This window comes from Macaca nemestrina, chromosome 12 (genome assembly GCF_043159975.1).
Source record: "Macaca nemestrina isolate mMacNem1 chromosome 12, mMacNem.hap1, whole genome shotgun sequence".
Lineage (NCBI taxonomy): Eukaryota > Metazoa > Chordata > Mammalia > Primates > Cercopithecidae > Macaca > Macaca nemestrina.
The window spans coordinates 105811737-105827453 of record NC_092136.1 but is presented as its reverse complement, the minus strand read 5'-3'; the positions used below and the strand labels follow the sequence as shown (position 1 = coordinate 105827453).

Sequence of the window (15717 nt, the reverse complement as noted above, 5' to 3'; positions counted from 1 at the left end):
CAATATAACTTCATTTTGGTAATAACATAAACAATCTAGAAGGATCTAGTTATTATAGACTTAGCCAATTCAGCATTTGCAGAAAGTTTAGATAAGGTAGGCTTAAGTTTACTTTCCCCTTACCTATAAATAAAACTTTGTAAGAGAACAAAATTAATAAAATAAGAGAAAAAGTTTATTATGGTTAACAATATACTTTGGAAACATTTGTTTATAATATAATAACAATGCTAATTATAATTAATTAGAGAATTAACTAGAGAAGCTGATTATGAGAATTAAGTATCAGCCACTATTAATGATTAAGTGTGTAATTTGAGGTTCTTCTTTTTTTTTTTTTGTTTTTTTGAGATGGAGTCTTGCTCTGTTGCCCAGGCTGGAGTGTGGTGGTGCGATCTCGGCTCATGGGCTGGGGTTCTTATTTTTAACCCTTAATCCATTAATTATCAGAAATTATTGGCTGTGCTTATATAAGATTTTGATAAAACATCACATAGAAATGTGTGTTTTGTAAGGAAGAATAACGTTTTTCTATTTTATAGCAAAATAAAATGAGATAGCGATTACACGACCTAAAAAAGGTTAAAAAAAAAAAAAAAAGGAAGTCACTGTCAGAATAGAAATGAGGATTGAGAGAATAGTATTTCCTTGGTGCTCATTATTTCAGTAAATATAATGGAAGGCATATCAGAGATTTAGACATGCAAAGAGGAGTAAAAGTGGTCTCTGCCTATGAACAGCTCACACTACATCAAGGGAGGCAGGAGGTATCCTACTCAATAGCGAGAAAGATGACAGGTACATAAACAGGTACATAAACTTCCATACAAAGTGGAAAGTATTACATGGAATTTGAGCGCTCCAGATGCACTACTGCCAAAGTCCAGCAACAATATCCTGCCTCATTTTCTAGAGTTAATAGAAACTGTCGTATAATGTATGTTTTCATAATGTCAGAAAGGAAGGGAACTCAGTCTTGGCAGTAGAAGGAAAGCTAGAGGGGGCCCGTGCATGCATGGATGGGGTAGGAAGAGGGCCCTGTCCTTCTAAACAGGTGGAGGGCAATGAAGACACTGAGGAAGTTGAAGAAGTAGAGTGGGTGTTAAGATCCAGAGAAATTCTCAAAGAAGTAAGCAGTGTTAGCAGGAGCTTGCATGCCAGTTTCACGGAGTGGTCAGGTTTCAGAGTGGGTCATTAGTCACTATGCTGTGACTAATACTGCCTCCAAGAGAGAGGCAGCATCTTCTTCAGTGCAGTAGTTCCCTGAGTTGACTTGCGAGGTAGCAATCCTGCCTCAGGCAGATTAGACTCCTTTAACAGTCAAATGGGTGTCAGCTCTTCTGCATCTGTTGAGCCAATGTAACCAATTTTGTTGGTAGTAAATTGGTTATTGAAGATTTTAAATACCGTCTATGAGAAAAGTGTCCAAGAGTTTATAATGGCAGAAAATTTTAGTTCAATTTATGGAAAGAAAGACTTATTGCTTAAAAAATAAACAAAAGTCCTTAGGAATTTTAACCTACTAATCAAAGGAAATAAGAGCAATTGCAAATATAGTAATATTACCTGGAATAACTTTTCAAATGTTGGTCAAATTGTTTTAAAACATATAATTTAATACAGTTTCCTTAGATCATTCTGTAGGATCAGAACCAGAACTCTGCAGTAAGGCGTTTACCTGGGAGCCATGAGAGTATAATGTGTTTAACTATAAAGTAGTGGGCTGGGTCTGCAAGCCCCACAGCAGAAGAAACTCCATTACTCTATACAGAATGAAATAAAACACACATGCTACATCATCATGTAGAAAAAGGCTGATGTTACTGCTTAATTTGCAGAAATGGAATTTCCATGTTTTAATTTAAAATAAAACATTTGAACTTACAGAAAGAGAACCATAATTATTTGATTAGGTGACTTTATCTTTATTAGAAAATAATGCTAGTCTTAAATAATTCTTTTTTACCTTTATCTTCTTTTATTGAGCATTGTAATCAGCTTTTTATCAAAGTTTATTTTAATGATCAAAACCTTAGTATAAATCTGAAAATAGTAAAAAATAGGTCAATAATTTTGAAACCAATCTAAATAAAGTGTGTTCAAATAAGAGGAGCAGAGTGGGTGTTATTTCTTTAGTCCCATTAGGAGTGTATTGGAAAGATAAGTGTAATAGAAATAGAATTCCTCATTCTGTCATGTTTTCTCTCCTAGCACTATAAGACACAATAATAGCTCTTATTTGGTAACTGTAATATGCCAATACATATTTTCAATATTTTTGTCTTAATTGATAAAAACAATAAATATAATAATAGAATTTTTAAAAATCATGCAAAATTCAGGAATTCTTGTTTTAAACAATTCTTCACACTGAGAGAACTTACTTTATAGTAGTATGAAATAACCTCATTAAATCCTCATTGAGTTCTACACAGTGTTTCTCCTTTGCCTTCTGATTTCCAAATCTACTCTCCCCCTTCCTGTACTAATCTCACCTTCAGCAGTTGGCCTCATTGTTCCACTTCACTGAGAAAATGAAGAACCTCTGGAAAGATCTACCTCCTTTATCTGCAGGACCACAGAACACTTGAATCCACACTGTGCTCCTTATTCTTTCTTCAGTAATGAAGGGACCAGGTATGCTTCCTTTTTTTCCAGTGTCATTGACTCCAGCTGTGGTCTTGGATCCAGCACATAAAGACTCAGTGTGGTTCTAAGATGTAGTGGGTACATTCTCACTAATGAGGAAGCACTAATTTTAACTCTTGGATCATCCTACTGTGATAGGGTTTGGCTGTGTCTCCACCCAAATCTCATCTCGAATTGTAATCCCCATTATCTCCACGTGTCGAAGGAGGGATCAGGTGGGAAGTGATTGGATCATGAGGGTGCTTCTTTCCCTCATGCTATTCTTCTCCTAGTGAGTGAGTTCTAATGAGATCTGATAGTTTTATACGTGTTTGACAGTTCCTCCTTCACGAATGCTCCTCTCTCTTGCCTGTCATCATGTAAGATGTGCCTGCTTCCCCTTCTGCTATGATTGAAAGTTTCCTGAGGCCTCCCCAGCCATGCAGAACTGTGAGTCAATCAAACCTCTTCCTTTGTAAATTACTCAGTCTTGGGTATTTCTTTATAGCAGTGTGAGAATGGACTAATATCTGCTGCTAGGTAAAGACTACTATAAAAATGTTGTTTGGGTTAGCATACACATTAAATATAAAATCAAAGCTATCAGTATTAGAAGAAATATACACCTATAGTAAATCCCTGCACAATATCATTTAAGACTATTTCTCAAAGTGTGGCTTTTAAATCATCTACATCAGAATCATCTAGTGTGCTTGTTAAAAAGAACATCTCTGGGCTCTGTACCAGAGTTATTGAATCAGAATCTTTGGATGTGGAGCTTACAAGCTCTCCATGTGATTATTGTGGGAAATAAAGTTTGAGAATTTACTTAATATGATGGTACAGATAGTATTATCTACAAGTGTGCTGAGGTTGAAGCCTAAGGGGAGGAAAGTGTCCATAAGAGAAGGAAGAAACCCTGTCCAGGCAGGGACAAAAAGAATATACAGAGGGCAGATGGCATGATGGTAAGGATTAGAGCTCCACCTATCAGCTAGGCTATGCTCCTCATATTACTGTATCACCCAGTGGAATGGCTAAAACCTTCAAGTAAGCCACCCCAAAATGAAAGCATCTCTACGGATAGCCTTCACATTGAAATTAAATAAGGTGGTGCCAATATTATTTCCCTCCTTTTGCCTCCCGAGCAAGATAAGTGAGTCAAGTAGAGCAAGTCAGCACCCAGTACTTTCCTGTTCCTTCTCCTCTTGTTCTATGATTTGGGTCTGATGGGAGAAGGGAGAAAGGAATACAAGATAATTGATATTTTAAGATTCCCATGCTTTTATGACTATTTTCTTTTCTTTTTCTAAGAGCCTATTTCTACTAGCTTAGGGGCCTCTCTTTACTGGAGAAAAGAGAAGGAAGCAATTAGCGAACTGAAATTTTATTAATTCACAATACATTTTTGTTATTACTTTTATCTCCTCCTTCTCCATGATGTTCCAAATCTTCCTTTATTAGCTTTTAGCTTTTATCCTCAAACATTGTAAGACCCTCCATCATGATACACTTTTTTCTTTTTCTTATCCAATTAATTATTGTCTTATTTTCTCCTTTTTTAAACCAGATTTCTCAAATGACTAGTGTATATCTGCTAAATTCATTTTCTTGTGACCCACTTTATTTCTAGCTCTCCATTTTAATGACACCACTCTCTTAACTAACACCAGAAGACTCTGCTTTTTCAAAAGACCTTCACTCTTTTTCATGTTGATTAAAAACCGTGAAAGAATAATGTAGTTTAATATGTATTACCTGCTAATTCTCCTAGCCAAATTGCTAATGAATCACAAATTTTAGTGAGATAATCGTTTAATATGAATCCATGACTTTAAATGATAAAAAGAAAAAAAAGAAAAAGAAAAGACACACACACACACACACACACACACACACACAATCCATGGCTTTGCAGATCTTAGGTGTACATGGCTGTTATTTCAACACCATTTGATTATGCCTACTGTTGCATTCACAGCTTAATTTGTTATTTATTATAATACAGGATAAGATAGCAAACCATGGTCTGGTATAGTTTAAATATAAATCATATCACATCTAGCTGTCTTTTCACAGATTTGGACCTTTGTAAAATTTATAATATTGTATAAATGTATTAGTAAAGACTATGCCATTCGATGGTTGTACCACTCATGTATAAATCATATTTTGTGCATCTGGTCATAGAATATTTTAACTGATGAAGAAAATTATCTACTTACAAGCTGGCAATATAATACATTTTTTCTTTGTACAGTTTCAATTTTTAAATAATTAACTATAAAATTTAATAGTAACATTAAATAAAATATTAAAATAAATTATTGAATAAGTAACAAGAAACATGGAATAAAGAATAACATATTTCAGCTCTTTGGGAATTTCAACTTAATATTCACATTTCTCAAAAGTAGGGCTTACTTTGTATTTATAACAAAATATAAGAAATCAAAAGTCTTACTTATTCCCTGATCTTGTACATATATTGATTGAAACTCTTGAATCAGATACACTATACTAATGAACTATATTTACTAGGGTGATGTTAAAATTTATTGAAGACTATTTGCAGCAGGCTGACATTTAAACAGTCAGCCTAAATAGGTTTTCTCTTTGTTAGTACATCAACTTGCTGCAGGCATGCTCCAGGCCTAGATGTCTGCTTGAACCCACAGGGAACTGAACTTATCGGCTCATGCCACACAGCATGATAGCAAAAAAAAAAAAAAAAAAAAAGTATTTTTTGTAGCAGGACAGTAATACTTACGTCTGAAAGCTTCTTTAAATAACTCTATGTTTTATTGCATATTTCTGGTGAAAGCCACATTTTCCATAACTTCTTTGATTCACTTAAGACCTTTTCTGTCCTCTTATCCTTCAAATGCCAGTATGCTTCCCACAGAGAATGCTAGCATGGTTCTCCAAAAACACACTTAATTAGTGGAGTCAAAATGTAGCAGCATGCTGCCAAGTGACACTCTGTTTAGTGAGGCTGTACTCATGTAATGTCTGGGCTGATTTTAGCATGGAATTTAGCTTTGTAATGCATGGGGACAGATGTATGAATGGCATGCAATAATTTGGGATCCAAGTCCTATAAGACCTTAAATACTTTTCATTGAGCTTCTATTATACTTGCACGGGTTAACTTACCATATGAGTACTCATTATCTTCAGTAATTTTGACATTAAAAAGAGATGAAAGGATTGAGATATGGAGTAGGGATATCTTTCTTTATGTATCTCTATGTACTTGAGTGTGGAGACGTAAAGAGAACAACTTCTGGAACTGTGTCAGCTCCTTTGCCCATTCTCTCATTTTATCTAATTACAACTTATTCTTAGATGTCCCTGGCAGCACATAATTTTGTGTATTTCTAAAGTCATGGCAATTAACACATTTTATAACAACCATTCTTTACATTGACTGTCTTGACATAATCCAAATAATCAGCAAATGAATTAAAATAAAGTATTCTGGAAAGGCATAGTAAAATGATTGTTGGTGAACATTGATTTCATTAAAATAAACAGTTGAGACTCAGCCAGAAACTATGACTAGAGAAAAATAATGTGAATATAACATGTATTGAACATGTAGAAATAATAAGGTAACAGGACTGGAATATGGTTGTGGATAGGTAGGAGAAAATGTAAGGGCTCTCTATTTCACACTTTTGACAGCACATAGCCAATCTACACTTTAAAAAATAGAAACATGTAGTTAAGACTAAAACAAAAGCAACTATAATGACTCTGGCCTCTTAGTATTATTTACAGTTTTCTTTCCTTAATAGTGAAGGATTCTTGTGGGAAATATATTTTGTTGGAATTTATTTGAAGTTCATCAGTTGTTTAACTTTTTGTTCCAGTTTCCTTTTCTTCTAATAAATTCAGGTAGAATAATTATTTATTTTATGTATAAAAATAGCATTATTTTTTGAACTCACTTTTGCAGAATTATTTCCATCCTACGATCTATATCTGTCTGTATCTATATCTATATCATCTATAAATCTTCCAGTTTATTTGTACAGATTGATTTATCAGGTTAATAATTGTGTTGAATAATTTAGATGTTACAAAGAGATGGAAGGACTAAGATATAGAATAAGAATGTGCTTATATCTACATGTGTACATATGAGACAGAGAGGGAGGGAGATAGGTGAAATAATGTTCATCAAATATTAGCACTGGTTATTTTTGGATAATAACCCTATTGTAACCCAAAAACTTATATGGTTTCTCACACCTGGTAAGCATCCAGTAAAGATCTGTTGTACGCGTGACAAGAAAGGAAAACGGAATAGAAATACAGCGTGAAGAAGTGGTAGCTCTCAGAATAAAATTCTGATAAGGGAGTGCTGAAAGAGGGGGTTGCCAAAAGATGTGGGAATTTGAAGGAAACAGTAATGATAAATTAAAAAAAATATGATTTACAATGACATAAATTTGAGATTTAAAAGATAACGAGAGATGTGTCTATCAATAAAAAAGCATGTTCAATTTCATACTTGTAAGATTTGCTCAATAGCATTACTCAAGGCAGAGATCACCAATTACCTTTTTTCATTGTTTGAGAAAAAAATAACATATATTCTGAAAGCTGTACCCCAGAAAGAGGGGGGTTGGAATACAGTCACAAAAAATGACGAAGGACAATGTCAGCCACCCTTGAGTCCCAGCTTCTGCCACATCGTCTCTGCTAAGGCTGAGAAGAAACTTTAAGACAGAAAACTCCTTAAAATTTAGATAACCTAGGTATCTCCATGGACAAATGAAAAGCAAGGACTTGATCTTTAATATAATTGAGCGGCTCAGTGGAAACAGAACTGAATTGGGAGTCAGAGGACAGTTCCACTCTGGAATAATCACTTCTCTCGGCTTCAGTTTGCTCATCTGTAAAATGAAGATACTAATACCAGCCCTGCGTACTTCAGAGGGTCGCAGTAGAGAACAAATTAGATAAAGTAAGTGAACATGCTCTGTAAACTGTAAAGCACTACACAAGGCAAACTTAATCATTATTTAAGGTCATCCTAGATGCTCCACAGCAGGGAGAAAGTGAGAAGGAAAAAGCAGCTTTTCCATCCATTAACACCTTCTCTCTGGGAGACCCTCAGAGAGCTTGTGTAAAGACAGTGATAGAAAGTTAATCACCCCTGTGTTAAGCAGACATCTTTGCATTCATTTTAAGGAATTAGTTTTTACTGCTCTGTCTCTTTCCAGCAGATATATGTCAAGTTGCTGTGGCTTTCTGACTGCTCTTTCTCAGAATGCTCTACTGGAGCCCACTTTTCTGTTGCATACATTGCCAGGTTATTGTTTCAGGCTCTTCTTCTTCCCAAATCTGTTTTGCTTTGATGATCTCATTGATTCCCCAGGCTTACTGGGCTCCAAATCAACATTTCCTATCCTACTATCCATCACATACCTAAGTCTGGAAGTTGCACAGGCCCCTCCAATCCAGCATGTCCAAAGTGGAATTCACTGTCTTCCCTGCTATGCTTACTTCTCCTGAGTTTTACATTGCTATTTACTCAGTGTCCCAATTTAGAAAGTACAGAGCCAGGGATATGGTGGATGTTTTTGCACTGCACAACTCTGAAGGGTGTCATTCATACAATGGCATCTCAGAAGAAGCCAATGCTATGTGGAGCATAACCTGCAGAGCTGAGCACTGCAACCCTCCCAAAAGCTCCACCACTTGCTCCCCTATCTCAATGGTTGCTCATTCCTTGATTTCCTACAATACAGAAGAGTCTGTGGACAATTCACAATTTATCAGAGGCACTCACTTTAATACCCATGACACTTTATAATGTTTCTCCCTTTACTTGATGAGTACGGGACAATATTCTGAGCATGGATTGTTACGTATGAATATTGTAACACAGGAAGGATTTTTGTATTCATTTTAAACGCACATTTTAACACTGCATACAAATGAGTGTTGTGTGTGTATTTAGTAAGGTGTCTCCAAAGATAGCCCCCAACAGTGTCCTTTTCCCATATGCTCATGCTAATCCTGATGTCATGAGGTGGAGCTTATTTCCTTTCCCCTTAATCTGCACTGGCCTTGTGGCTAGTCTTGACCAATGAGGTGGAGCTAAGACAGATGCAATTGAAGATTTGCTAAGTGCTTGCATACTGGAACTTATCCTTTGAAACACTCCTTCTTGGAACCTAGATGTCATGGTTCAAGAAAGCCACAAGGAGGAGAAAAAAGAAATATTGGTTAATAGACCCAGTGGAGATACCAGCCGAGAGCTGACACCAACTTGCCAGTCATATGAATGAACCATCTTGGACATTCTATCCCAGTCAAGTACCCAAATGACTATAAACCCAGCCATCATTACAGGACAGAACTGCTCAGCTGAGTCAAGTCATCACAAAAAGTCATTAGAAATAATAAATGCTTTTTAAAGTTACCACATTTGGCATGGTTGATAGATAAAAAAGTGTGTGTGTGTGTGTGTGTGTGTGTGTGTATGTGTGTGTGTGTGTGTATTTACATAATTCACCTCTCTTAGGAGTCTAAGATAAAGACAGATAAGATCACTAGCTAAAAGTGACATGTACACTTTTGGTTGAAATGGTTTTCAAAATAATTCTCTGCAATATTCAGCAAAACTATCTGTTAAGGCAGTGGGAGAAACAATAGAAAAGTGGAAAGGAAGGCCCCAGAGATGAGTCAAACAGGCCCTTTGCCTGGGTGGAGAATAGGTCTCTTAAGCCAGGCTTCTGCCTATCCTTTTATGTGTTATGCCTATGTCCAATTGAGTAGATAAAACTTCAAGCAAGGAATAGAATCCATGACTGAGAAGCTTCAAGCATTTCTTCCACTTTGAAATTTCATAAATAGACCACCTACTATCTGCTCACCTGTGTATAAGACCAGAAAATCTGCGGAGATCTAGCTTATCATCTACATGGCTAGTGCCACCATCAGCTCTATGGGGGCTACGAGCCAGCCAGCAAAGAAAAGTCTGTCTTTCTCCTCCCAAGTCTTCATCTTAAGTGGAGCCTCCAGGTTCTACATAAATAGCCTTGAGACAAACTATTCTGTATTTGAATAAACTTGAATAAATTTTAGTTGGTATTTTGAAATCCAAGTCCGGCACAATTCTCACGTCCACTTTCACTATTTTAGTTCATATCCTCATCATCTTTGAGACTAAGCCACTGCACTAGTTTCCCAAGTAGTCACCCTGCCTATGGTTCCTATTTTATTCCATCAATAATCCATAATGCTGTCAGCGATATTTCTAAAACACATGTCTGTCACCTCACTGCCCATTTAGAAAACTTACTAGTGAAATTCTCAGCATACGGAATGGTGAATTTGTCAAGAGCACTGGAAGATCTTCAATGTTAAGCTAAAGGGTTTGAGTTTCAAGCAGCAGGTAATAGAGAATCAAAGTAGTATTTTGAAAATGTCCTTTCAATCCTTTCAATATCAGATTTATGAACTGCTTTTGGTTTTAGCCAGGTCTATCAGTCTGTTAGTTTTGTTTTATAGTCATCAAAATAATTTTCTGCAGGCTTCTATTTTTTTACTTTTCCACCTCTCTTCTGCACATCTTCTCATTCTCCAATTCACGTTCATTCACATGCCTGCCCAACTCAGCCCTCCCTATGTCTGTCTTTCCTTGAGTCTATAATTTTAAACTTATATATGGATAAAATAGCTTTCTGCTTCTCTCTTTTCAACTTCGGTCATCTACAGAAAGTGAAACCAGTCCCAATGGATCACATGCATTTCTCCCTTTCTGCAAACCTCTCCCCAGACAAATATCAGCACCTCTGTTAGTATATGTCAACATAGTGTGGGGGAATATGTCTTCTTATAGCTGGGCCACTTTAAGTGGTCCCTCTGGCACTAGGACTAACTCTCTGTGAGTAGCTGATCATGTTTAAATTTAAACTTCCTGGCAAAGTCCCTTCACTTTCCACAAACACAATTGCAATGGCTGTTCTTGGAAACTAGCAGTCCTTGCCACTGTTGTCACTGGCAGATAGGGTGGTAATTAAAATCATTCCACAGCCATCCGCTGAAGTCTCCTCAATTTGTGGCAGACTGGCTGAGTAAGAAGATGAAGCATTAGGAGGCACTTCTTCTCTTGACTCCACGTAACTCCTGCTAAAGAGCTAGTCATTGCTCTTGCATTGCCAGGAAGTTGGGGTGTCAACTCAGAAGGGACTTGATGTTTCATTTCCTCATTTTAGACATACCCTCAGTTCAAGGCTCTCTGCCTTATGGATTAGATGGTCTTCTGCAAATTACTAAGTCTTAATGAGCCTCATTATTCTCATCTGTAAAAGGGTTATAATAGGATCTGCTAAGAATTAGAGATTATCAGTCGGGGTGTGTGTGTGTGTGTATGTTTGTGTGTACATCACTGGATATAGCACACAATAAATAGCAGCTATTATTGTTAGATGATTCTATAACCAGCCCCTTTGCCTGTTGCAAGTCTGTCTGGGAATACTGGGAACTCTATCTCTCCTCTCCATTTTCAAGTTTTTAATTTTTAATATCAGCAAGCCATTCTTTCTGGTAAGGCTGAAAATTGTCTCTGAACATTTGGAGCGCTTTAAGTAGCTGAACATAGGAAACTCATGTCAAAAATTATATCTTGGGACACCCCTGGAACAAGAAGTAGTCCTCAAAGATATAAGGCTATGAGGATTTCAGATAACCCATTTCTCAGTAATTGTATTACTGCCTCCTGAAAATTTTGTTACACCATGTATGGAAAATCAGATCCCAGACCTCACAAAGAGTGAAATTCTGAAAGTCTCATACTCTTTTATTTTCTTTCTTTTTATGAAAACACTGGGATTTATTTCACCAGTCTTTCATCTTCTAGAAAGTCTCCTGACTGGCAAAATGTCATGTTTAAATCTGTCCTCATTTTGCATTGTGACTAAGTGCAAACTTTCCAAAGTATAATTTTCATCCATGTTGGCAGTCTCAGATAATACCCTGTATTAGCTGTCTCAGGTAGGAACTGCCAATGCTGCCTCGGTAGCATTTCCAACATATGGAATTATCTGGGTACATACCACATACAGGGGTAGTGATGGTTAATGTGCCAACTACAGTTTCTACTGCATCATAAGAAATGTATGCTTGTATGTCATTTGTTCACCTTTAAATGTCTTTCTGGGTTTATTCTGAGCACAGCGGCTTTTATACAGAACAAAACAGTCTTGGAGGTTTTATTTTCCCTCTACAAACACCCAGAGGCACTAGTTCAGTTAAGAAACAAATTAAATTTTGTGAAAGAGAAACAGTAATATGTTTGAAATATCCAGAACTGTTCCCCTTCAGCTGCATTTAAAAACGACTAAACTGATTTAATTCACATTTGTGATATCAGTTGTCAGATTGGAATAAGATCTTGTGGACCTATCTTTAATGACTAAAAATAGTATGGCAATAAAAATTCTACTGAAAAAGCTGCCCTGTTCCCTCTGATAGTATCTTAAGAAAGCATTACACATAAAAAGTGCTTGCCACATGGTTTTTAAATATTGTGCACTAAAATCCTACTTTATACCAGAAACATGTCAAGTTTTTGACAGAATCTGATTAATTATTTTATCCTGGCATACATAAAAAAGCAAATTTAGTTGATAGTCTATTGACTTAACCAGAAGTTGTTGATTTAAAAATATTTATACAGTATAATAAAATGTAAGGAGACGTAACAAATGCATATTTTCCCTATTTGGTATCCCCATTAATTTCTGTTCTTTTGGTGATGAAATCATAAAATAATCAGCAGTTATACTGCGTAGCTCTATTTCTTCTCTAGCTCTGCAGCACTGATGAATGGAAGAAAATTTTGACAGTTTTTTTTAGATCTCATTATCTTTTCCTTTTATGAACGATGGTGGTACCAGAATATCCACACCATTCTCTTTTCTGTCATCCTCTGACTGTAAAATAAAATTATAGAACATTTTAGTAAAACTCCAAAATGAAGATTTATTTTAAGATAAGTTTATTTAACATGAGAAAATTTTTTGAAATAGAAATTCAACTTCAGGTTATTCCTCCAATTTACTGATTTTTTTCCTTCTAAATATTTTCTATGCCGCTTAATAGTAATGAATCAGCAACATAATTTACAAATCTCCACTAAAGTAATGTCACTGATATTGATATTGTATCATATATAACAAATATTATTTTACGTTGACAATATTTGCTTCATTCTTAGTCTGAATAAATACTTTTGGAAACTGCTCAGGTTTCAAGTAGAAACTATGGAATTCTCCAAGCCTGGAAACCATTTTCACTTTATGATTTAGAGCAGGAGCCAGGATAACTTGTTAGCTTGTCAGTAGTGTAAAGTCTCAGATCCATAAAAGTTCTTGACAATTTGGCAATGTTGCTGGAATGGTGAGAGGTAGGACTTTCTGGATGAGGAAGGATGAAGGTCTCACAAGTTGATTAATAGAATTTGGAAAAAACATCCATAGGAATCAATAACAAAGATGTTGACTAAACTATATGTCAACCAGGCTATACAAGGTTCTCCACTTTATTGCCTATTAATGAGAAGGAATTGGGGTGGTGGTTGCTGACCAAAGAATAGGAAATAGGATCAAAGACAGCTGCCAATATAGTGCCCTAGTTGTTAACTCTGTTTCACACAGGAGACTTCCTTGATAATTTGGTGTTCAATCTCAGGTCTGCCCAATTGTAAAAAGTATTATGAAGATGAATTCTGGGTAGGCAGAGGTTTTTCCCTATCAGAAAACAGTTCCAGAATCGCATACCCTCACTGAGTGAGAAAGGAGAGAAATATGTTACTTCCAAAACCAAATGAATTGTAAGAATTTAGTCTGATTTGCTTGGAAAATGAGAGAAGCATGAAATTCTTGTTAAAGATGAATGTCAACAGCAACGCCATCTAAAGGCTCAGCTTCTCCTGCAATCTATCATGACAAACCTGGATCCATTCAGAGAAGACAATAAAACATCTAAGAATATTTTTGCAGTGAATATTGGCTGCTATATGGAAGCTCTGGCCCTCTTGGATAGTTGTCCCTAAGACAGACAAGTTCCAATTGGAAACCATAGGTGAGGCATTGACTAGTTGTTAGGCTCTTACTGCCCTGGATTTGGCTCGTAATGCAGACGCAGGTGTCCCATGGCGAATAAGAAACTGACCCAAAGAAGTCTACAAGTCTAGTGGCTGCAAAGATTGAAATGAAAAGTGAAGCAATGCTTTGTTTTCATGGCATAGAACCCCTTTCTCCCTGCAACCCCTCTCTCCCGACTCCATATCCCCTCCATCCCATGCTACCCCAATTTCAGCTGCTTTAAGGAGAAAGATGTTTAGGGGCAGGGCTGAAGCCAGCTTGTCCTCAAGGGGAACTGAAGGTTATACACACACGTCTGAGTTTGCTACGGAGGCAAGGGAATCAAATGTTTAAGGCTTTGTTGGATATGGGGCCCACCAGCCCATCTGGTCCTGTTTAGGAGAGGGGACATCCAAATTCAACTATGGGGTTTGGATGGAATTCACCATGGAAAGGGAAGCTAAAGTGGTGCTGTGAGTCAGTTTCTTTGGGAGAATTTAATGTACTATTTTTGCGGCTTCCACGCAGAATATATAATTGGTATTGTATGTCTAACTAGGAATGTTCTTAAATACCATAAGGGATCTCCCAATTCAGAAGAGCCACAAATAGAGAGATGTTAGTAGCTTTAACGTGTCTCCCAAACCTAACGACCTCTTGAGCCAAATGACTGCGACTGATGATTTTGCCAATTGGATCCTCTGGCAAAGGGAGACAGCCTTCACCGAGAGGCACCCCTAAGGGGTTTCGAATTCTTTGTCTCTTAGATGCAGATACCAGGTACATGCTTTTGTAAATTACTGTATTCTTGTTAAAACTGAATGTCTGAGGCATAGAAGTCTTGTGGCTGGCCTAACGTCTCCATTTTGGGGTAAGTCAACTTGGACTCAATTGTGTTAAAAGGTGAAAAAGCCCAGCAAGCCTCAATTGTTAGATAGAAATGCTTATTCAAGAAGGTAGCTGGCCTGAACCCAGCAGCATCTCAGCTTTAGGTATAAAGGAGGCACTCCATTGCCTGAACCACATCGCTGGCTCAGCAGGATGCCCAGTTCACAGCAGTTCCCATAAATGCCTAGGCCTGGCTCAATAATATTTCGGCTGGGCTGAAACCCAGTGATGTCCCCTTGACTGCTGCAGCTGTACATGTGAAGTGCCAGTCATGCAACATCAAAACTGAATGTGGCCACTTGGCTCAGTGGACAGAACTCAAGGCTGTTCTCATAGTCTTGGCCAATATTCCCCTTGATACATCTTGTTATAGTTCTACTGATTCTTGGGTGATTTCCATTGGCCTAGCTTTTTGGTTTGACACTTGGAAAACTACAGACTGGAAGAGTAATGTTATCCATCTTTGAGACCATAAATAGGGTAAACAAATTGTGGCTGTTGATTGAAGTTTCTGAGTTGCTCACTGGCCGTAGTGACTAATAATGGAGAGAAGACCATTCTCTGATGAGACTGATTGGAATCAAAGTCTGATCAAGCCTGTATCTCCTGGATGGCTACCATTGCTCCCTGGAGGCATCATTATACTGGCCATGGCAACACATCTGCCATCTTATACTGGGCACAAAATGAAAAGCCTCAAGTATCTCCAGCTGTAGATTATGTACCCCACAGATGACTGCGGAGATATTTCAAAGATAAGGCTACCCTTGATTCCTTGGGAGATCTTCCTGGAGGAATAACTGACTTGTTATTTATGCACATTCTGTTTTCAATTAGTAATAATCGTGCTTCAGATAAACCTCATTGGCTATGATACTGCCACTGCACAAAGCTATTTATGCACATTCTGTGAGGCAATTATTAACTCCAGGGAGAACAATATATGGTACAAATATAATCATGTTGTTCTACATGGCTCAACTATAAATAATATTTAAAGAGGCATAGAAATGAGAACACCAAATATTGTGATGCAACTCTATTGTGAATATTGGGGAAGCAACACGCGTAGGTGGGTGTGTTTTGTAATAGT

General features: G+C 37.0%; 1 protein-coding gene and 1 pseudogene across 11 annotated transcripts in view; both read right to left on the bottom strand.

The window, feature by feature from the left end:
* Positions 1-15717, bottom strand: part of LOC105493681 (glutamate ionotropic receptor AMPA type subunit 4) — a 374751-nt gene that overhangs the window by 140472 nt on the left and 218562 nt on the right. The gene's annotated exons all lie outside the window — the stretch shown is intronic.
* LOC112428858 (U4 spliceosomal RNA) lies at positions 15361-15518 on the bottom strand (annotated as a pseudogene).